The following is a 22768-nucleotide window of genomic DNA, read 5'->3' as shown; positions in this document are numbered from 1 at the left end:
GAGGGAATTCCAGGGGAAAAAAAGCTATTTGTTCCAAAGTTTATGTATTAACTCCTCTGTCAAACCATAGGTCACCTTAGAACAATGATTCTCAATCTTCTTAATGCTATGGCCCTTTAACACCGTTCCTCTTGTTGTGGTGACCCCTCCCTCCCCCCCATAACATCATTTCATTGCTACCTCCCACCTGTAATTTTGCTACTGTTATGAATGTAATATAAATATCTGATATGTGGGATATTTGATAGGTGACCCCCCCTCCCACCAAAGGGATTGTGTGACTCACAGATTGAAAACCACTAGTTGAGGATCTTGGGAAGAGAACCAGCCAGGGAAGTTTGTGAGAATGTGCCTACCCCTGTGGACCATTTTCAAAGGTCAAACCAGCTTACTGGAAAAGATTGGATGTCTGGGTGTTAGTGAACAAGAAAAGCTACACCATTCTGATCTATTCACGTGATTAAATCCTCTTTGGCCTTTTCTTACTCTCAAGCTGCGTTAAGAATTAGAAGTTAAAATGGAACCGGAGCCACTGGTTCAGAATAGGACCGAGAGAATAGATGAAGGATTCGTACCTTGTCACCTTGGGATAGCTTCAGGCAGAGGATGGGAGGGAAATAAAAACAAGAAGCATTTAGACTAACTTCCTGTTGTTTATCAGCCACACAGTTAACAGTACTTGCTAGAAGACTAAAACAATTGGCAACTATATTACCCTATACACTTCTTAAGTTATTATCTGAGTCACTTTTGTAACTTGATCTTAGAAGGCATAGTCTTATAAAGCCTTGAACAATTTTAATGCAGTACAAAAAAAAAGTCTCTAGAATTTTCTGTTTAGGAAACTATCATTCAGAAAAAAAGAAATGAACAAGTCAAAACCCTATTCTTCCCAAATCTTTTTGGTAAAGGTTGTTCTTACTTATTTTTGTTTGCTTGATTAGAAAAATTGTTTCATTGTATTGGATTTCCATTGCCTTATTAAATTTGAAGTTTTATGTCTGACTTATCTGACTAAGAATAGCTTACTAGTGCTTAGGATGTGGCTCAGTCATGAGAGTTTGTCTAAATGTGAAGGCCCTGGGTTCTATCACTAGCAGTGAAAAGAAAATACACATCTATTGCTTTGACAGATACAATCTCTTAAATGCACTGAAGTCAAATAGTATACGTTGAGTGTTACATCAGTTTCATTTCTGCTGCTGTGATAACATATCCTGACAAAATTAACTTCAGGGAGAAAGATCACTCACTTTTCATGAACATTTCCACGTTAGGGTCCACCATTGTGGGGGAAGTCACAGCACTGGGAGTTTACAACAGCTGGTCACATTGCATCCCCAGTCAAGAAGCAGAGAACACTAAATTAATGCACACATTCTCATGTTTAGCTCTCATCTCCTCCCTGACACAGTTCAGGATCCCCTGCCTAGAGAATGGTGCCACCCAAAATAAGTAGGTCTTCTTGCCTCCATTAATATAAACCTAATCAGACAATTCCTCACTGACATTCTCTTCCCAGGTGATTCTATATCACACCGGGGGCACAAAAACAAAGCAAAACAAAACAAAACAAACAAACAAAACAAAACAAACAAAAACTGTCACAAGTAAATTTCGCTTTTATACATCTACTCTAATTTTCCTTTCAAGCTCCAAATTATAAAAAGGGTTTTTTTATTTGTTTGTTTGTTTGTTGTGTCACAATTTACTTTATGTACCTAAACAAAAAGAAAGCACAAATGGACCCATTTTACAGTCTGGTATGTGTTGTCAATACATACCAATACAAATCAGTACAGTGAGGCCAAATGCACAGCAACACACTGAATAGACAGATGCACACAGACAGATGCATGACATGTGCACAAGGAAGATGGATACAGACAGAAACACAGATGTGTTAAATAAAACATTTCTCTCTGTTCCTAGTTCTACTCCTCCAAGTCCTAGATTACTTCCTTCTGTGAGGAAAAAAAAATTGTTTTAACTTCATCTCCAAAGAAATGGTTTGCTCTCTAATGATCTTCCTGTGTCTTTCTCCCACTACTCAACCACAAAAAACTCCAATTCATTCACCCATATATTAAATCAAGAACGTTGACCTTATTTTGAATATGTTTGCATTTTAGAGCAGAAAAAGAACATTTCTACCTTGGATTACTGGCTAAGAGCTTGCAGAGCAGCTGAAAAACAGGCAGGATTCTGTCATGTACGTGCTCCTACTAGAAATCAGAAAATGTGTTCTGATTTCATTAAAAATGTATTTTTAAATAGTCAAGTGTCTTCGTGTTTCTGAGATACTCAGTCGGGTTGTGATGTATTTCTTCTAACACTTGAAACAACTTTGTGCCATTCTACTCAGCAGTCGCTTCTAACTTTTTAATTATTATTTCCTACAATGCGTATTTCCATGTCAATAGAACCTTGACTGACCTCATAGAACGAACTGACTTCCTTTTCCCTCCCCTTGTTCAGTTGCTGTAATTACCTCTTGAACCATGTACAACTCAAACTTTAACTTCTCTTATTGACATTTTGTCACATCATTTTTTTCTATTTTTATTTCTAAACCCATATGTATCCTTTACATGTCTGTTTCTATCCTTCACATGTCTGCTTGTCTCCTTTCCATGTTTGTTTGTATCCTTTTCATGTCTGTTTGTACCCTTTCCATGTCTGTTTCTATCCTTTCCATGTCTGTTTCTATCCTTCATGTGTCTGTTTTCTGTTTCCATTCTTTGTTTTTCTTGTCTCATTTGTACTTGCTTCAGCCTTTCATTGCATAATTTCTCCTAATTTAATGAGAATCTTATAGTTGTATGTATTTTTACTTTAATCTGCATGAACTGTGAATCGAATTGATTTTGTAATTTTTGTGTAAGAGGTGTGCTCACACCTATGGAGGAGTCTTGTATCTTGCTCTCTACTAGTGCTGATGGGGCTCACCTTGACCAGCAGGAGTTTACCACAACAATAGGGTAGGGAGAAAGGCTGGTTATGGGGAAAGGTCCAAAAAGCAGTATGACCCTGAGAAATACAAAAAGTTTAAGAAAGATTTTTCCAGGCATCAGAGAATATCAGCCTCTAGGGAGTCTGAACACAAGCTGTGGTCCCTCTTGTCAAATGCAGCCTGTCAGCAGTGACACCCGGGAACACTGCTACCTGAGAGCTTGAAGGAGGTAAAGGGGGTGAGCAATATTTTTGCCAAGATGACATGGTGGCATCCTGTCTTCAAGCATAACTGAATCCTAGCATTCCAACCCCTCTTCATGTCCTTGTCTGACCTTGACTTCAGTAAGTGCCTAGAAGGGGACAGTTTGCACAGAAGGCGATGGAGGCTCCCCATTCATGGGTCATGGACAGTTTGCACAGAAGGCGATGGAGGCTCCCTATTCATGGGTCAGCATCACCCTACTTGGGAGATGTAGCTTCTTAAACGGAGTTTTAAAAAAGTCTTTATTCTTTTTAGAAACTAGAACAAATCTGAATTTACAATGACAAGTTGGGGTATTTTAAGCAATAGTGTATTTGTGGTTGTAAATGTTTTAAGGTTAACTAAAATGTACTGTTTTCTTACCAGTTTATGAGTCTGAAACCCACAGAGAAAGCAGGTCAAGGGTTGTACAGCTGTAAAAGCCACCCTGTATCAATTTTAAGAGCTAGGATCATGAAAGAAAAATGTTTGTTTAAAGCTGGGTAAGGTAGAACATGCTAGTATCTCTAGCATTGGAGAAATGAGGCAGGGTTATGAGTTCAAGGCCACCTTGAGCTACATAAGAAATTCCAGACCAGCTTAATAGATGAGAATCCTGTCAAAGACAACCGACCAAACAAACAAACAAAATCCAAACACCAAATTAAATTTCTGTTAATGCAAAACAACTGTTCATGAGCATTCATATCGACTTTATTTAAAATAGTCCAAACTTGGAGATGACCCTTATGTCCATCAGCCAATGAGTGACTGAACAACCACAGCACAAACTGACCAGAGGACACAATCTAGTGTTGAAAAGGCGTGTACTACAGACATTCACAGAAACCTGGCTGCTACTCAGAGGGATTATGGAGAAGGAGGGCTCAACTTTTAATTTTATGATTTCATTATATTATGGTCGTGAGAAGAAAATATTATAGATAGCAATAAAAACGGTGGTTGGAACGCACTGGCACAGGAAGAGAAAACCTTGTGGTGACAAGACAGCTCAGTATGTGGAATTTGTCATGGTTCTGTAAACTTATCTATGCAGTCTGGTTGAAAATGCACATGCGCATGTGCACTCGTGTAAAACAGGCAAAATACAAACTTTGTGACTGTTATACCAATTATCAGGCTCCCAATCTGGACACTGAACAAGAGGTGTTCAAGGTGTTACAATGGAAAGGAGGTCCAATAGAGCTTCTGTTTGTATATGAACTTTATTTTTTGATTAATGAAATCAATGTCCATTATGTTTTTAGGCTAAAGCATAAAGTTATCTTGGTGTAGGGGTCTAGCCTGTCATCTCAGAACTCACTCGGGAGGCTGAGGCTGGAGGATCGCTGCAAGTTAGAGGTCATCCTGGCTACATAGTGAGTTCTAGATAGCCTGGAATAGATACACCTTGTTTTAAACAACAACAACAACAACAACAAAGTGAATTAGAGTCTTTGATTTAAAAAAGAATTGAATACATAATCCACAAGAAAATAACAATACTTGCAGAAAATGTCGCTAGATTCCTCAGTGTGAAAGGACTCATATAAACCAAGCAGAAAACTTCAATATGCACATCTCAGAAATGTGGCTCTGCATGTGGAACTTGTCATGGTTGTAGGAATGATCCATGTGGTCTTCTTGAACACACAAACTCTCTCTCTCTCTCTCCCTCTCTCTCTCTCTCTCTCACACACACACACACACACACACACACACACACATACACAGAGGGGGGATGGCAAAATGCAAGCTCTGTGAACATTGTATCCATGTTCACAATAAATTTATAAAGACGTAATTCAGAAAATGAAAATCACAGTCAAATGGCCTACAGACACTTTACACATCTTTATTTTCACGTGTAATTTAAAGTGCAATCCATGAAAACACTTAAGCGTTATCTCAGAAATTTACAAGCGGAGAGCGTATCTTGTGTTAATATTCAGTGATGGTGTTACTGTTGTCATGGGTATGCTCCTCAGGGGATGGAGACGGCTTCAGACTTCCAAGAAAGTACACTGACAGAGAAGTGCCTTCCCCTCCCATAGTAAACTGTCTGCTAAGGGGAAAGCTGCTGTATAGAAGTAGACTCTCCTCTACAACAGAGGGGCTGCTTACAACTGAGGCACCAGCCTCAAACTATTCCCCAGAGATGGAAGACTTATCCCCAACTCAGACCTTCTGACTCAAAAGACAGCCATGTGCTCTCTAATGGTGCACATGAAGGTCAGAGAAAATGTTCTATCTTCCAGTGACACAGAAGACCCAAGACCCACATTTGTGTGGTCAGGCTGATGGAAACAACACACTACATTGATACAATATAAAAGAATAGCAATTCAGTCGAACAAGTAGACTACATGAGGCATAATAATGGTATTTAACAAAGATGTTATCGACTTCCTATACTTTCATGGTTATTTTAGAGTCTACTCCTCCCCTTTTTAAAGTTAACTATAACTTTAGCAGGCTCTTTCCAGCAGAAGTTCTGGTGCAATAAGAGATGACAGCTTCATGTTTGACTACCGTCTAGAGCAGTGGTTCTCAACCTGTGGGTTGCGATCCCTTTCAGGACCTTTTTATAGGGGTCCCCTAAGACCATGGGAAGACACAGATATTTGCATTGCAATTCATAATAGTAGCAAGGTTACAGTTATGAAGTAGCAATGAAAATCATTTTATTGTTAGGGGTCACCACCACATGAGAAACCGTACTACTACAGAGTCTCAGCATTAGGAAGGTGGCACGCCACTGTTCAAGTGGGACGAGAGACAGAGGCAGAAAACAGCATGGGTCATCTTGAACTTGAGTAGGCCTCGCCTAACCGGTATGTTAGGTCTAACCTTTTTCATGAACAGGTTTACAAAGAAAAATAAATCAATTAAAAATTGTAAATGACATTTGGGTAAGGATATAAAGGATGACAACATTTGTGTACATTGTACACAACATTATACAATGTTTTAAGCTGAGTCCAAAAGCTGAAATGATTTAAAAGTTTGTAAAGTGGGAAAGTTATATGAACAATATGGGCTCAGCTTGCCAAGGCAGACGCCATCTTGTGTTGTAGCCATTATGATTGTCCTAGAGTAACTCCAGTAAGCTTCCCCTGCATAGCTTCCCTGCACACTAAAATAAGCAATACCATTAGACCGCAGGGCCGGGAATGTGCCTGACTCCTTGATATTATCTTAAAATAAACCAGGTACATTCCAGCCAGCATGAAGTCACTCTGTCCTAACCTAGAAGCATATCCCCTTTCTGACTCAGACTGTGGTCATGTAATTGATCTTGCTGCCCTGGACCGTGCTTCTCTTAATAACTCTGCTAATACATTGCATTTTGTGTGACGTTAGATGTGGCTGGAGTTATGTTTGGAAAAGCAACAAATGTTTATTGAATTAATCAGCGACTGCGTGAAGAGGTAATTACTTCTAACTGCAGAAACATAAAGACTTCAGAGAACATTCAGCTTTGAGAGGATCTTGTTTAACCCTTTGCCCCAACAAAATTAGAGTGTTTTGAAGGATAAAACAATTTATAGCTGTGAATTACAAAAAATTGTACATGAGATATTTAGAGAAGAAATACACAAATGTATGAAGCTTAATTGGAAATGCATTAAAATGTGATGGACAGATGGATATATGTCTGTATAATAACTCTAAAGAAAATAATGGTTCTAAGTTGGAGGTAAAACCAGCTTATGTTTCAGTGATCATTTTGTTAACTTGACATAAGCCAGAGTTATTTGGGGAAAATAACCCTGTCTTACTTTTACTTTTTTATTGTCCTGATAAGACATGATGACCAAGGCAGCTTATTGTGTAAATAAAGTTTTATTGGAATGCATTCATGCCCCCCTCACGCACATACTGTCCACAGATGCTTTTTGTGCTGTTCTGCAGCACTGAGCAGCCATGACATCTGCCACTAGGCCGGCTATGGACTTTAACCATCACTTAGTAGGTGACCCAAGACAGAGCCCTGCTCCTTTCTCAACTCCTGCCAGCGCTATCCTCGTAATTGACAGCTGATCCCACATTGCAGGAAAATCCCTCTGTCCCAGAGACTTGAGGTAGTCAATTGTACTTGCTCACAGTGAGTCCCCTTGCACACGATCCGTCCGTGGTTATGTACCAAGAGGGAGTTCTAGATCTGAGAACCTCATCTGTCCCTGAACATACGGGTGCCTTGAGTTACTAATCTGTAAAGGCAACACAGGCGACAATTCTCATTTCCTGTAGTGGTCATAAAAAGGCATGATGTTAGTGAGGTGTCTGGACTGCCTGGGACATACCAAGTGCCCCAAAAATGATGGCTATGGGAGTAAACTGGTCATTAATAATACTTGGAACTCTACCATCTTGTTCATAGCTGTATCCCTTGGCTTAAGACCAGGCCTGATGTATAATAATCTGTATCCAAATATACATTTAAATAACTATTATTGTCATTTTTATTTCAGGCAGGCAGCTAGCCCAGCCATTCCGTCACCTGTCAACCAGCTTTGTCTTGCATTCAAATCACGGCTCATCCAATCAATGCGATGACAGTTTCCAAATGAAGCATAACTCCTAGAAGCCTTTCTTAAGAACTACCAGACCGGCCACTCTTTTAGACGGAGAGAGGAGATGCCATGGCCACCTTCACCCTTCAGTCTACTCATGGCAGCAGCTTATAGTATATTTTGTGGAGTGCTTAATATTTGATAACCTTCATGAAAGGTACAACTCCAATAAGACAATCACTAAACGGAGCCTTCAAAAATGAAGCTCCCAAAGTCTAACCCACATTGGTGATCTTCTTTTCGTTTCGTTCCGTTTCGTTTCATTTCGTTTCGTTTTTGTTTTTCTTAAGACACATAATTTGAAAATGACTATTGCCTTTAGGGTTTAGTTCTAACCTCCTCTCTCTCTCTCATATGTATATATATATGTATATATGTATATATATATACATATATATACATATATATGTATATATACGTATATATATGACACACACGCACACACATGCGCACACACACACACACACACACACTTTTCTTGGCAACATCACACAAGAATCTGATTAGCATGGTATTATATTATGGGCCTCTTTTCTTTCTTTCTTTCTTTCTTTCTTTCTTTCTTTCTTTCTTTCTTTCTTTCTTTCTTTCTTTCTTTCTTTCTTTCTTAAGTCTTGCAAGCCAAAACCTAGACAGCTGTTCAACTGATCTTCGAAATGGGCCACCCCAGTGGAGCTCTGAGCTGGGATGCCAGGGTGGCAGGCAGCGGAGTTAACTTGGGAGAAGACTTGCCCAAGCCTTTCGAGTAGAGCATCTGCCTCTTGGCCTCAGACATGAAACAATTCAATAATTACAGTCCTCCCTGCTTTCTTCCCCCTACCTCAGGAAACATTTTACAACTAACTAGCAATTTCCAAAAATATGGCTGAAGCAACACATCTCCCTGTCTCCTTGTGTAGGAGAGGGTGTGAGCTGTAATGAGACGGGGACTCGTTATCTCAGGGGGCTCTGCCGAGGTACTCCCGAGGACAGCTTTTAATTGGGTAAGCACATGATAGAGAGGAGGGGGGTGCTTTGAAACTTTCTTACATGAGAAACGGAGGCCCCATTTCCAAGTCTTCTCACTAGAATAAATTAAAATGTCAACTGGGAGGGTGAGGAGAAGGGTAGCAGAGGAAAGGGATGGTAAATACATAGCTCGGCACATTCGTGAGCCACGGTGGAAGCTGGAAGTTTGCTTTCAATTCTCAGAGATCCCAGGTTTTTGGAACACATTCAGGAATAAAGACGAGGCTTCCAGGTGATCAGCCTACTCACGCTATAAGTAGCAGTGGCCCAGGTGCAGGGACTATAAATGAAAAGATCAGTCATAACAGCGATGGACTGTGCAGGGATGGGAGCCCAACAAGACCAGCATCCTCTGAGCTTAAACCAGAGGGAGAGAAACATCAAAATGAATTTGGATGGATGTCTACCTATCGTGGAAATCAGTTGAAGGTTCCCAAGTTCAGGACCAGATGTAACAGTGATGCTACCTCAGAAACGGTGTTCTCAAACTTCACCATGAAAATCACCCATGAGCCAGCAAAACACAGACTCCTAGACTTAGCTCCGCAGCAGCTTCTTCTAATCCCATTTTCTTTGGTTTCTTAAGGTCCGCCCTCCGTGCTTCTACTGAATCCTAGACAATCGATCAAAAGACATGGAACCCTGTCTGTCTTCCCTTGTTTTCCTCTAGAGCAGTGGTTCTCAGCCTTCCTAATGCTGCAACAGTACCTTGTGTGGTGGTGATCCCCCAACCATAAAATTATTTCATTGCTACTTCATAACTGTAACTTTGCTACTGTTATGAATTGCAATGTAAACATCTGACATGCAGGATATCTAATATGTGACCCCCCTGGAGGGGTTGTGACCCAGAGGTTGAGAACCGCTGCTCCAACCAGAGCATCATTTCTGAGTGGTCATTCATCCTGAGGCTTGTTGGAATTGGGTCATTTCCAAAGCCTCTGTTGTTCCGAGTACCAGCTCTTGTTTCCAAGTCCATTGCTTCTTGCTCACAAAGGGAAGTTGAACCACAAATTTCATGTGGGTGCATAGCTCCAGTGGGCTGGAACCTGGAGAAGAGGAAACTGGCCAGGGGCAGATGAAGGACACAGACTCCCGAGGAAGCGTGCAGGAAAGACACATGGACAGCTTATCAAAGGGCTGGGATTTCTCATAAAGAGATGGTTGTTTCCAGGAAGTGTCCTTGAATTGTAAAATATGATCAAAAGGATTTTCTTTCCTAGAAAGTAGGTTAATTTGGATGACAGATTTTTTTTTTCAAAGAAGGGGGCAAGCTTTACTAGCATGTATGGTACACACTTTCTATGCCTTAGTGAAAAGGAACAATTAAAACAGTTAAAACTATGAGTTGTGTGTGTATGTGTGTGTACAGGCTTGTGCAGGTAATAAGCCAGCAGAGAACAAAGAAGTGTGTGTAATGTCTCCTTACATGTCTCATGCTTTATCCCCTTGAGAGAAGTTTTCTGATTGTGCCTGGAACTTGCCCCTTCTTGGCTAGCCTGGTGGGCAGTAAACATCTAGAATCCCCCTGACACTGTTTCTTTCACCCAGCGCAGAGGTGTCCCCATGGCCAAGCCTAACTTCCTATGTAAGGTGATGGCTATCCAAACTTGGGTCCTCAAGCTTGTTGAACAAATGCTTTCCCCCACAAAGCCATCTCCCCATCCCCCAAATATGAATATGTTGTTAAGCAACACATTGTGCTGTGAAGCTCAATGTCCTGAAATAGACCATATCTTCACTTTTACAACTTGTTCGGAAGATAAGCAAGGTACCTTGGGTGGTAGAGTAACAGATGTAATTAAAGAGAGTTCTACCCCCTCAGACTTGGTAAAGCCTTCTTGGTATATTTCCCCAGAAATGAGAGAAAGAAATGACTCCAGTGACTGGGTTGGAAACTTTTTTACAAGTTTCCAGGTCTCTGCTTTCATCACCACTGAAAGAAACCTGATTGAATTGTCAGCCTAGAGATTGTTAGAGGTCATTTCTGGTGATAGAGCCCACCCCACTTGAAAGGAAGTCACAGATGGAGGGGGTGTGACTATAGCAACTCTTTCTGCTCCACCTACAGGTTTATGTCAGCAAGCTTTCTCAGTGCCTCCAACTTTAAATGAAATAGCCAATAATGCACTGATGTTGAGCTCTGACTGTAAAAGCACAGCCATATTCATCCACAGGTAGGAAACACTTGGGACACAAAAGAAACTCCTTCGCTTCCTTAGGGACCCCCCCCCCCGAATGTTGGGTTTTACTTTTTATGTCTACTAATAAATTATCAATATTTACACTGTAGTTTGTGTACTAGGACTAATAGGAACAGCTCAATCTGGAATAATTTTATTAAAATATTAGAGCATTCTGGTGACATGAAGTAAAAATAAACTTGGATGTCATGCACATTGTTCCATGCACGTGTGTTTAACAGTGTGAAAAAGGCATTATATATAAAAATGTTATACTAAGAAAAATTTGTACAATAAAAGACCAGTGGATATAAGAATTTAGGGATTAAAAAGTCCGAAAGAATCACATTGTGTTCAATAATAGCTGGTTGGATATAATTTAAAGGGATGGTGGTGGATATTCTTATTACATTTAATTTTTTAAAAGTATGAGAATGAAGAGATGTTTGATTTAAATGCCTGTATTCCCAATACTCCAGACTTTTTTTTTCCTCTTGAGCTACTTAAAAATCACTTTTAAAATGAGAATATGAATCACGCATGGTAGCACATGCCTTTAACCTCTTTAACCATTTTGTATTAGATAGGCAGATCTTTGGGCTTAAGGCCAACCTACCTGGTATACAAATTGAATTCCAGGACAGACAGGGCTACAGGGAAACCCTGTCTCAGAAAAAAAAATCAAACAAAAACAAGATGAGAGAAAGAGAGAAAGAGAGAAAGAGAGAAAGAAAGAAAGAAAGAAAGAAAGAAAGAAAGAAAGAAAGAAAGAAAGAAAGAAAGAGGGAGGGAGGGAGGGAGGGAGGGAGGAAGGAAGGAAGGAAGGAAGGGAAGGGGAAGGAAGGAAGGAAGGAAGGAAGGAAAGAAGGAAGGAAGGAAGGAAGGAAGGAAGGAAGGGAGGGAGGAAGGAAGAATAATTCCATACTATAAAGAACTCCATAATTCAGGCTGAGTGGCAACCTACAGAATGGGAAAAACTCTTTACCAATCACACATCTGTTAGAAAGTTGATATCTAGAACATATAAAATAATAAAGCAAAGAAAACATAAAACTGAACACCAAGAAAGTGGCTCAAATGAAAACTGGGATGAAGAGCTAAGTGAGAGTTCTCAATGGATGAAATACAAATGACTGAGAAACACAGAAAGAAATGTTCAACATCCTTAGTTGTCAGAGAAACGCAAATTAAAAAGACCAAAGTCAGAGTGGCCAAGATTAATAAAACAACTGACAGCTCAAGTTTGTGAGGACTTGGGGTAAGAAGAACACTTATTCATTGCTAGTGGTATCCCAAACAGCCATTATGGAACTAGATATACTGACTTTGAGCATATAACCAAAGAAATCTACATATGAATAACAAAAATGTGTTTTGTTTGCACAATGGAATATTATGTTTGCTAAGAAAAATTAAAATTTGAAACTTACAGGTAAATGGATGGAGGTAGAAGACATTAGACCAAGTGAGGTAACCCGGTCCCCAAAAGACAAATAGTGTATGTATTCTCTTATATATGGATGTTAGCATTTAATTTTTCAAAATGTGTGCTATAATCCAAATAACCACAGAGGTTAGCTATCTAGTAAGGGACCAGGAGGAGAGGATCACCCAGAGAAGGGGAAGTGGGATTCTTTTTTATGGAGAGATAATGGGGAAACTAGAATAGGATTAAATAGGGAAGGGAATGAGAGAGGAGAAAATGAGGAGGGAAGCTAATGCTGAAGGCCATTGGGGGGAACATGAAAACCTAGTACAGTATGTGTACTATATATGTATACTCTATGTGTACTATATTCACATATGAAAAGAATCTATATGTGTGCACTGTATGTGTACTATATGCACATATGAAAAGAATCTATATATGTGTACTGTGCGTTTAGAAGAGTTGATCTGGTACCCACATGGAAGTTTCATCCCTACCGACTGTTTCATGGCGGTCTGCATGTCACTGCAAGGTACTCTGCATGCTACCAGAGGGGGAAAGATGATCATCAGAATCACCCAGTTACAAAACCTTCAACCTACAGTAGTGCAAGATATAATAATGCTATGGTAGAACAAATGTTACGGGAATAACCAACCCACAACTTTCTGATTATATTTAAGACCCATCCTGTAAAATGGAACCCACAGCTGACACTGTGAAAGTGACTAAGAACCTGAGACTAGCTAGGTCATGGGCCTATGGGAAAAATCTAATAATTGTTCTGATAAAGGAACCTACCCCTGGACAATGTATACAGAAAGGGAAAAACTTGGAAACACTCAGTCCTAATGCAGTGTCTTCCTCAAATCCCTCCCTTTAAGGCTTAGGGATGTGTGTGTGTGTGTGTGTGTGTGTGTGTGTGTGTGTGTGTGTGAGAGAGAGAGAGAGAGAGAGAGACAGAGAGAGAGAGAGAGAGAGACAGAGAGAGAGACAGAGACAGAGACAGAGACAGAGCGAGAGAGAGAGAGAGAGAGAGAGAGAGAGAGAGAGACAGAGAGACAGAGACAGAGACAGAGAGAGAGACAGAGAGAACATAACATTGCTGAGTAGGCTTTGCTTTCTCGCTTTAGTTCACCCAGGCTTCCAGCCCATGGATGGCGCCACTGACTTAGGATAGGTCTGACCCCTTCAGTTAATTTTCCCTGGAATGCTCTCAGTGATACATCAGAGTAGGGAAATTCATATGTTCCCTGACTTGAACCCTCCTTGTTACTTGGGCTCTCTGGATCTGTAGATTTTAGCGTGGTTAGGAGACAAACATTTATTTATTTATTTTTATTAGATATTTTCTTTATATATATTTCAAATGCTATCCTGAAAGTTCCCTATACCCTCCCCTTGCCCTGCTCCCCTACCCACCCACTCCCACTTCTTGGCCCTGGTATTCCCCTGTACTGGGGCATATAAAATTTGCAATACCAAGGGGTCTCTCTTCCCAGTGATGGCCGACTAGGCCATCTTCTGCTACATATGCAGCTAGAGTCAAGAGCTCTGGGGGTACTGGTTAGTTCATATTGTTGTTCCACCTATAGGGTTGCAGACCCCTTCAGCTCCTTGGGTGCTTTCTCTAGCTTCTCCATTGGGGGCCCTGTGTTCCATCTTATAGATAACCGTGAGCATCCACTTCTGTATTTGCCAGGCACTGGCGTAGCCTCATAGGAGACAGCTATAACAGGGTCCCTTCAGCAAAATCTTTCTGGCATATGCAATAGTGTCTGGGTTTGGTGGCTGATTATGGGATGGATCCCCGGGTGGGGTAGGAAGACAGACATTTTTAACCTCACTAATCTAACCCTCAGCCCTGGACTGCAAAGAGACTCTTTCCCTGGGTCTTGTGTTCATTTCCTGGGGTTTCTCTAGCGAGCTTAGTAGCTTAGCACCAGAAACATTTATTTTGACTTTCTTTTTTTTCTGGAGTCCATGAGTTAGGAGTCATATCCCCTCTTCAGACTGTGGGGGAAGTTGGCCTGAGTAGGTTGGGTAGGAGATGGCCTGGAGTCCTGTAAAGGGTAGATGTAAAATGAGCCGTGCAGGTGGGGTGGGTGGGAGGTGGTCAGAAAAAGGCTGGGTAGGAGATGGTCTGTTCAGGGCCAGGCATAACCCTGGCTGTCCTGGGACTCATTAGGGTAGACCAGGCTGGCCTCGAACTCACAGAGCTCCACCAGCCTCTGCTTCCCTAGTGCTGAGATTAAAGGCATGTGCCACCATGCCTGGCCTCTGAATTCAATTCTTTACAAGGGCCAAGGAAGAATCTAGCAAGTGTTCCTTTTACTTTCCACACAGGGACACAGTGATCAATTCTCCAATAGTATCCTTCCCTGAGTCAGGCTATAGGTAGTATTGCTTTGTCTCCCCAAGTCCTTACAACATGTTTTCTCTGCCACTCCTGATCCTGCCATCCCAACTCAGGATACTCGGACTCCTAGGGGTTCATTTTTCAACACTATCATGAAGCTTATTCTCTCCAGAACTCCTCTCAGTAGATGAATGAAGTCACATAATTTATCCACTCTAGCACCCTGATTTTCCTTGGCACATGGTGTTTGCTTTATAAGACATCAGAAAGTTCTAGCATTTCAACTTCACTTCGAGTTGAGCTACTTTGGGTCCATATTCTCCCCAAACAAGGCAAGTTATTAGAACCATTTGAACTACCACCACCACCACCCCCGAGGCTAAAAGCATTCAATTTGGAGTCTCTGCTTGGTGAGTAAATCCATATCAATTAGTTTGGCTGGATCCAATTATGGACTTCTTCTTCCTTGATCCTACACCCGTAAGATCCACTCTCACACATGTTCCCCAGATTTCCATCATTAGAGCTTGGCTGATTCATCCAGTTGTTTTGGTGGATATTATTCCCGTTCATGAATTGTATTTTGTCTCTCACCCCTCCAGCATCTGCTGGACCATGAGCCTGGTTGTGTGTCTGGAAGAAAAAGGCTACAGGGACAGGTTTTGGGGGCTCAGCAGTGCGATGAAGGTAGCTTTTCTCAAGAAGGCCTGAAGGTCTTCAAGAACAGATGGAGGGGTTGCTTGTAGGGCCATGGGGAGGCTTTGCGGGACTTCAGAGCAATGCATTTAGCTTTACCACATGTCCTAACCCTTACACAGCCCAAATCCAGTCTTTAGGCTCCTATTTCTGCCAAGCTTTGCTCTCAGTTTAACAAAGGAGACACCTGCCTAGGGGCTGGAGACCCAATTACCTTTGTAATGCCATTACCTGTAGATTTAGGATTTCTTTTTCTTTAGGAAAGAAACCTGGCTATCCCAGGAGAATTCTTGATGGCGAAGCAGGTTTCAGTTCTCTTATGGAGACAAATGCGCTGGGAATCTAATGCTTCTAAATTCATCATTTTCACTATTGCTAAAATCTTCAGCACAGTTGGAAACAACCAACCTACCCAAGTATCCTTTTGATTTTGATTAAAATATTCAGTATCAGTAACGGGTTGGTCACCTGGAACTTCCCATGAGCACACTGCTACAAATACCTGCAAGGGATACATTTAGCAGCTATTTTGCTATAGAAAACAGTCATGTCTCTGTCCTCTGGAAAAAATTTATTAATGCTTTACAACCAATCACAACACAAGAATCCATCCAAGAAAACCCAGGACAAATATTGAGAACTCATCTTTAGTGTTTGGTTTCTGGAGCAGCAATCTTAGAGCAGCTGGTAGGTTGTTCTCTGTTAGGCTATCATTCTTCAACCCAGGTTCTAGGTCACAGGTCAGAGCCAGAGCACCTGGGAGCCTCATTCATGACTGGACAGACTGAATCTTGACAGTGCATGTTCCCTTACAAAGCAACACACACAGACACACAGACACAGACACAGACACACACACACACACACACACAGAGGTGGGGGAGGGAGGGAACAAGAGGGAGAGGGAGAGGGAGGGAACAAGGGGGAGAGGGGAGAGGGGAGAGGGGAGAGGGCAGAGGGAGAGGGAGAGGGAGAGGGGAGAGGGAGAGGGAGAGGGAGAGGGAGAGATACATGTGTGCCCCTCCGCAATCATGAATGATATTTGTATATCTGCCAGACCCTTCTCTGCCACTGTCCTCAAAGGTTCTCAGTCAGCCACAGGACAGTCCAGATTCACTGGCATCCAGCCCTCTGCTCTTCCCAGGACGCCTGGCTCCTTTGCTCACTGATCGCAACTGTGAAGCCAATGTTTCCAGAATAGGGGCGCAGGGCCCTATTCCACTGTCCTTACTTTACCTCTGGGGAATTTCATTTAGGAACGGCAATGTCAGTTGTTGTCTTAATTGTGAATTCTTTTCTTCTCTGCTCTTTGGCTTGTACCCATCCACCCACTGAAGTCTCTGTTCTGAATGTTACACCAAGAGGCTGATCTGGTTTGCTTTTTAAACAATGACTTGGATATATAGGCTAATGATACCAACGTATAAATCCCTTAAAAGTGAGAGTAAACCCGTACAGTACCCTCAACAGAGTTGAAGTGGCCAAGCAAGTGTGTGGCCCAAGAGCCCACTGTTCTTTCTCAGGTTCTTTTTTAGGGGTTCAGGTGGAGTCAACACCATGAGTGGGGATAGAGTAGATCCTTACAATGATGGACACATGGACTCTTATGTAACTTTGGATGATCTCCATACGCCAGAGCTGAACATTTCAGCATATTATGAATATGTATGCTTGTCATGAAAACACATGGGACTATAAACAGGGTGGTTCCTCTGATAGATCACCTCAAGGATGGTTTCACTTCACTGAGCTTGCCCTAATGCTAGTCTAAGCCAGTTTTGTCTTTCCTTCTTTCAAGAAGTTGCTAACTCCAAATGGGCCACAGGAAAAATAGGGATTGGTGTTTCCCTAACAGGAAAAGGCAGAGGTTTTCCAAAGTGAGGTGCTTGGGTCTCCGATGTCTACATTCACCTACACCACAGGTGGAGTCTCTTCTATGTCCATCCTTCCATCCTTCCAGGACTGAGCCCCTCCTACTCTGTCCTAAAGCCACCTGGGATTGTGTTTATCCCTGCTACTTCTGCTGAGAAGTGTTCCTCTCACCTCACCACTCCAGCACCCCTCTTTCTTAATCATCACTGTTGGGCAGCCCTGATCAGCATGTGTGCAGCAGAGGTTCCAGGAGCGGGGATAAAAATTTGATCTGAGACAGATTGCAGTGGCCTTATGTAGTAGGGTGATAATGGGCCACCAAATCAAAGGTTCTCTTGGAAAGTTCCTGGGACAAGTTGAAAGAAGCCTGCTGTTCCTCTACGGGGAGACCATTAGCTGTGTGCCCACTGGCGATTCACAACCGTGGAGCTTTTCCAGATTGCTTTCAGAGCAGGCAGAATGGACACGGGAATGTCTCCTCATTGCCTGGTTTCTGGGTCAAAGAATTAACTCCTCCTGTGTTTGTTTAAAGATGACACTGTCCTTGGACTAGGGCCTGGGACACCTGCATTCACATTTATCTTTCTTTCATTTTCCCAGTGGAAGGTAATACAGATAGTTCAGTCTCTGTACGACATTCAAATCTCCTCTTGGTCGGTCACTAACAGGCATCCTCTGGGAAGCTTGGTATAATGTCTCTAGCCAGTGTCCTTCTCTCAGTAAGTCTCAGCACCTGGCTGTGAAACTATGCCAATTACTCAGACTACTCCCATCCATGCCACCCAGAAAATGTAGGCCTTACTTCTAAGAGTCAGAAGGCCTGGATCCCAATCTCGCCCTTGACTGGCGTTTGCCTAACATCTTTCCTCGGCTGGGCTTTTATGTCTTCATCCTTGATCTGGGAGTGGTCATCATGTCCAGTGAACAGAATTATGTGTATCGGATCACACCACAACTCAAAATGAGTTAGGAAGTTCAACTCGATGGAGGTGTTATCTCTCATTTACACGTGTCTGTGTATTTTATTTCTTTGTCAGGAGCATCTCAGCTACTTTGGGGAACAAATTTGCTGTCTTTTAGGTACCAGTCTGTGGTTTTGATATAGGTTCTAACTACGAACTCCAGATGGTATTCTCCTGGTTTGGTTTTTCTTTGAATTGGACCAGATGATCATAGGCAGACACCAGACAATGGAAAAGATGTGTGTGAAGAGGGAAAGAAAAAAAAAAAGAAAAAAAAAACCTGGGGACTGAACAAAGGCCTGGGGACTGGCAGGGTTTGGGGTGCTGAGCTGTCTGGTTGGAAGAGAGCCTGCAGAAGCTGGTTTTGAAGAGGGAATATCGTCAGGGAGGAGGCGGCGGCGGTGGCCTGCAGCCCCACAGGCGGTACTGTATTCTGGATTAGGAAGGTCAGAAGACAAGTTTTAATTCAAGCCAGGGATCTCTTCCCCTGAAAATTTAAGAACGCCACCAGTACTGGCCAGGCTGCCTGTCCTGGTCTTTGTCTCTGTTGCCCGCATAACTGCTGCCCAGGCATCCATTGTTCTCGTTCTCTTTTAAAGGTGTACATGGTGAGACCAAGTTTTAGAGTTGTATGGAGGGTCTGTGAAATCCTGTCTGTGATGTGGAGAAGAAGATAAAAAAAGGTCTCTTCCATTATTGCTCTGTTGTTAGTGTGAAATTAAATGTGTTTTGGAACAAAACCTGATTTAAAAATTAAAATATGTTTTTTTGTCTTACCCCACAGTGTCTCTTCATTCAGATGTCTTTCTTCCTCCTTGTTTTGTGTCTTCTCTCCAGATTTCTGCCTCACCCAGAGCCCTATTTCTCCTGTCATCTAGAATGTTCTCTACACCTAATTTACGACTGTTTCTTCCCACGCTTGGTTGCCATATTGGATGGTAGCTCATGCTAGCTCTCATAGCACCCTTCGTCAAGTTACCTGCCAGCTTTCTTGGGTTTGGTCTACACAGTCTCATTAATTGTATTATCCATTTTTAAGTTGCTCGCGTGCTCTTGGGTTGTGAGTTTCTGGAAGGTAAAAGTGGCTTTTTCATTGATCTGTGGTGTGCTGCCTGGGGAACCAGGCTAGAGTTAAGTACCTAGAGTCGGTTTCAGAGGTTGGCCATGGTCTTGAGTTCTGGATCCGCTGGTCTTCTGTGGATAGGGCTCCTGTTGGTTTAGCTTCTGCTTCAGATCAGTGAGAGACCTTATAGGTCTAGTTCTCTTCACCTACAAAGGCCTGCCCTGAGAGCCCCAAATAATCTGTCTACCGCAGAGGCAGTACAAGGGTTTAAAGTATCTTTGCTGATGGAGAGGTAAGACCCATATCAAGGTTTTCTGCACAGACACCTTGGTTTCAATGACTGTCAACTTCTTGCAAGCCTTTCTTTAGATAACACAGACATACACACGTTGTTTTAAATTCAGAACACCCTCCCCACCTCCATCAAAAGGTGTTCTATCCCTTGTCACTTTTACAATGGTCCTGTCTTCTTGGGAATCTACCCCAGTGCGTCTTGTCAGTGTACCCTAGTGTGATTTGATGGCCTTGTGAGTGACATTTCTATCAGTCCTGAGATGTGCCTGCTATCTCTCTAGCACCTTCCTGCAGATAAGGACTGTTGACTCTTAACTCTTCAGAGTCTTGAACCAGTCAGCATCCAGAATGGATGCACTGGTGAAGGACAAGCTTCATTCGCTGTTCAATTCACAGCCACTAGACTTCTTCCTTTTACTTCTCTGACTTTTATTGCCCTGATGCCTTTCATTAACAAGGGAAGGAAAGGTGATGATTAGAGGAACTTTATTTTGTGCTAGAATTTGGTTAGGCAGTGTGCTGGTGTGCCTTGAAAAGACCTTGAGGTCAAGGCCTACAGGATCCACCTGAACTGCCAGCACTACCATCCTAAATCTGAAATGGCTGAACTAGAGCAGTGCAGGGTCCTCCGACAGAAAGAGAACAGAAGCAGTAGTGAAGTTCAAGTGAGGCACTGATATTGACTGATGCCTTGGTTAGGATAAAGCTATGGTGGTCATTTACTACATTTTTATCTTAGGGGTAGATTGGTGTAAATACCATGGGATGTTACATGTTACCCTGGGGACTGTTCTGCATATAAAATTCATTGTCAAAGAACAAGCTGGTTTGCTTGATTCCCCTCTCTAAAGGTAGGCCAGAGTGAAAGGAAGGAACTGCCTTTGATGGACCTCTGGTAAGAGATATTTTCCTCTTTGGTAATATGTCAACAATGTGTAGACTAAGATAGAAGAGGAGATGTTCAGGAGATAAGGGAATCTGCTGAGACAAGCCATGGAAGGATGAAGGAAAGGAGAGGAGCTGAACCTGTGTGAAGCTGATGGGACTGGACTGGCTCTTCAGTAGATGACCCTGTGCAGAGATGACTAGGCCCAAAGCCAGGACACTGGTTTCTTGTATAAGCGCTAAGGTCTAGAACATGCTCTTGTGAATTAGACACAAAAGGATAAGCAAAGGGATATAATTCCTTCCAAAACTCAAGTTCCTATATTCTTCACTATTCTTCTCTTATGAGTGTGTGTGCTTATCTGTGCCCGTGTCTCTTCTGTGTGTACAGAGAACAAAGGTTTCTCCATGGGGGTAGGGGGTGGGGGTGGTGTCTGTGGGAAATCTCAAGCCTGCAGGCCTGATTCTACATGGGCATTTGCACTTTGCTCTTGGCTTGTATCTGTTTCCTGCCAGAAGCACGTGCGTTCCTGCCAATGCCAAAGCCATTTGACTTCTAAATATAGCGTAACAGATGTGGATAAGAACCATATTATTTTCTGTATTACACAAAAGGTCTTAAAAAAAACCTCAGAAAAGTCAGACAGTAGTCCACTTCTGGTTAAGTTCAGCCAGCTCAGCGTAGGGCAGTGGGGTTGGTTTCATGACTTTTTAAAGTTTTGGTTATTTTACATCAGTTTTTTTGTTTTTGTTTTTAACCTGCACTCTGTGAACAAGTGTCCCTGTAATGTGACAATTCTTGTGTTTTTCTTGGACAGTGGGTTCTCTTGCTATCAAAATATCCAGTCATAGTCAGTCATAATATAAAAGAGCGACTGAAGGTACACACTGTTCCCTGATGAAGCCAGCCAAGGCATTGCTGTGCTTGCGGGGTAAATGCCACCATCTTAACTGGTAGTTCACATTCCAGGCAAGTGGATATATGCTACGCCTAGCTGTTTTAAATGGTGTAGTTCATAGCCCCTGCCATCCTTCCAGCACTGTAGCGGTGCCCACAGGCTGGTAGTCAGTGGGCATTGCACATTCCTGATCTCAAGACCTGTGGATTTTACTCGATGCATCTTGTCTATCAAACAAACCCCAAGGTGATTAGGGATTGGCCTGTCCACCTACGCCTTTCGAAATGGGCCACGTGTCTTGAGGCACTGGCCAGTGAAAACATGGCCTGTTGACTAGTCTGAGGGAGGAGCACACTTATGGGGTCTGAGATCTAGCTGGAAGAGAAGGAGATGGCAAGTGTAAGGGAAGTGTGGGGCCCTGGGATGGATAGGCAAGCAGCTCAGTAGCTGATGCTTTCAAGCTCTTCCTTGAAGAAGGCCACATGTAATGTTTCTTAGGCTGTTAGGCAAGAGAAAGGTGGCCTGAAATGAAAGCCTAGACTAAAAATCTCACCTGGTTTTATATGGATGGATCAAATTATAAGGCTAAAAATGGTGCCTGATTTTATCTTCTAGCATGCCTTTATGGGGGAATCTTGTGAACATGCGAATAGTATACCTTCCCGGGCAATCTAAATTCTGTTCAGGGCATAAATTCATGTATCCTGTCATGTGTCCTCTGAAGTGAAATCTAGTGTTAATGGATTATATAAGACACCATACAGGTCCCTAGTACCTCTCCCCTTTCTTCGTATCAGGAACTATAGGATAAAATATAATACTAAAAGACTAAATGCTTGTGGCTCTTTTATATATAGATATATATTTAAAACACACATTAAGAACATAAGAACATCTCAAATCATTTAAAAGGTTAAAGGGGTTATTAACCAAAATATTTGGAAATTTCATAAAATTTAAATATCTGCAAACAATCCAATCAAAAGGAAATGGGGTGGGGGTGGGGGTAAGAAACAAACTACCAACATTTGGCTGTAGAGGACACTTTACATGTTAACCAAATGATATCACAACATCTTCTTTCAGACAACTAGTTGCTAAACCCCATGAGAAAGAATACAAGAGCAACATTGGAGACATCCCCCAATCCCACACACCCAGTTAGAGCATTCCATTAAGACCTCCCGGGCCACAGACTTTCTTTCATTGCATAAGCCATGTTACATCTCTATAGCACAATGCCAAGCAGCCCTCAGGTTCTGTAAAGTAGGCTGGAGTCTGTTCTACAAAAATATTAACTTACAGTACATAACACTGCATCATTTTTAATCTGTACAGGTTTTCC

This window comes from Mus musculus, chromosome 18 (assembly GCF_000001635.26).
Source record: "Mus musculus strain C57BL/6J chromosome 18, GRCm38.p6 C57BL/6J".
Classification (NCBI taxonomy): Eukaryota; Metazoa; Chordata; class Mammalia; order Rodentia; family Muridae; genus Mus; species Mus musculus.
Note: the sequence above shows the minus strand (reverse complement) of the source record.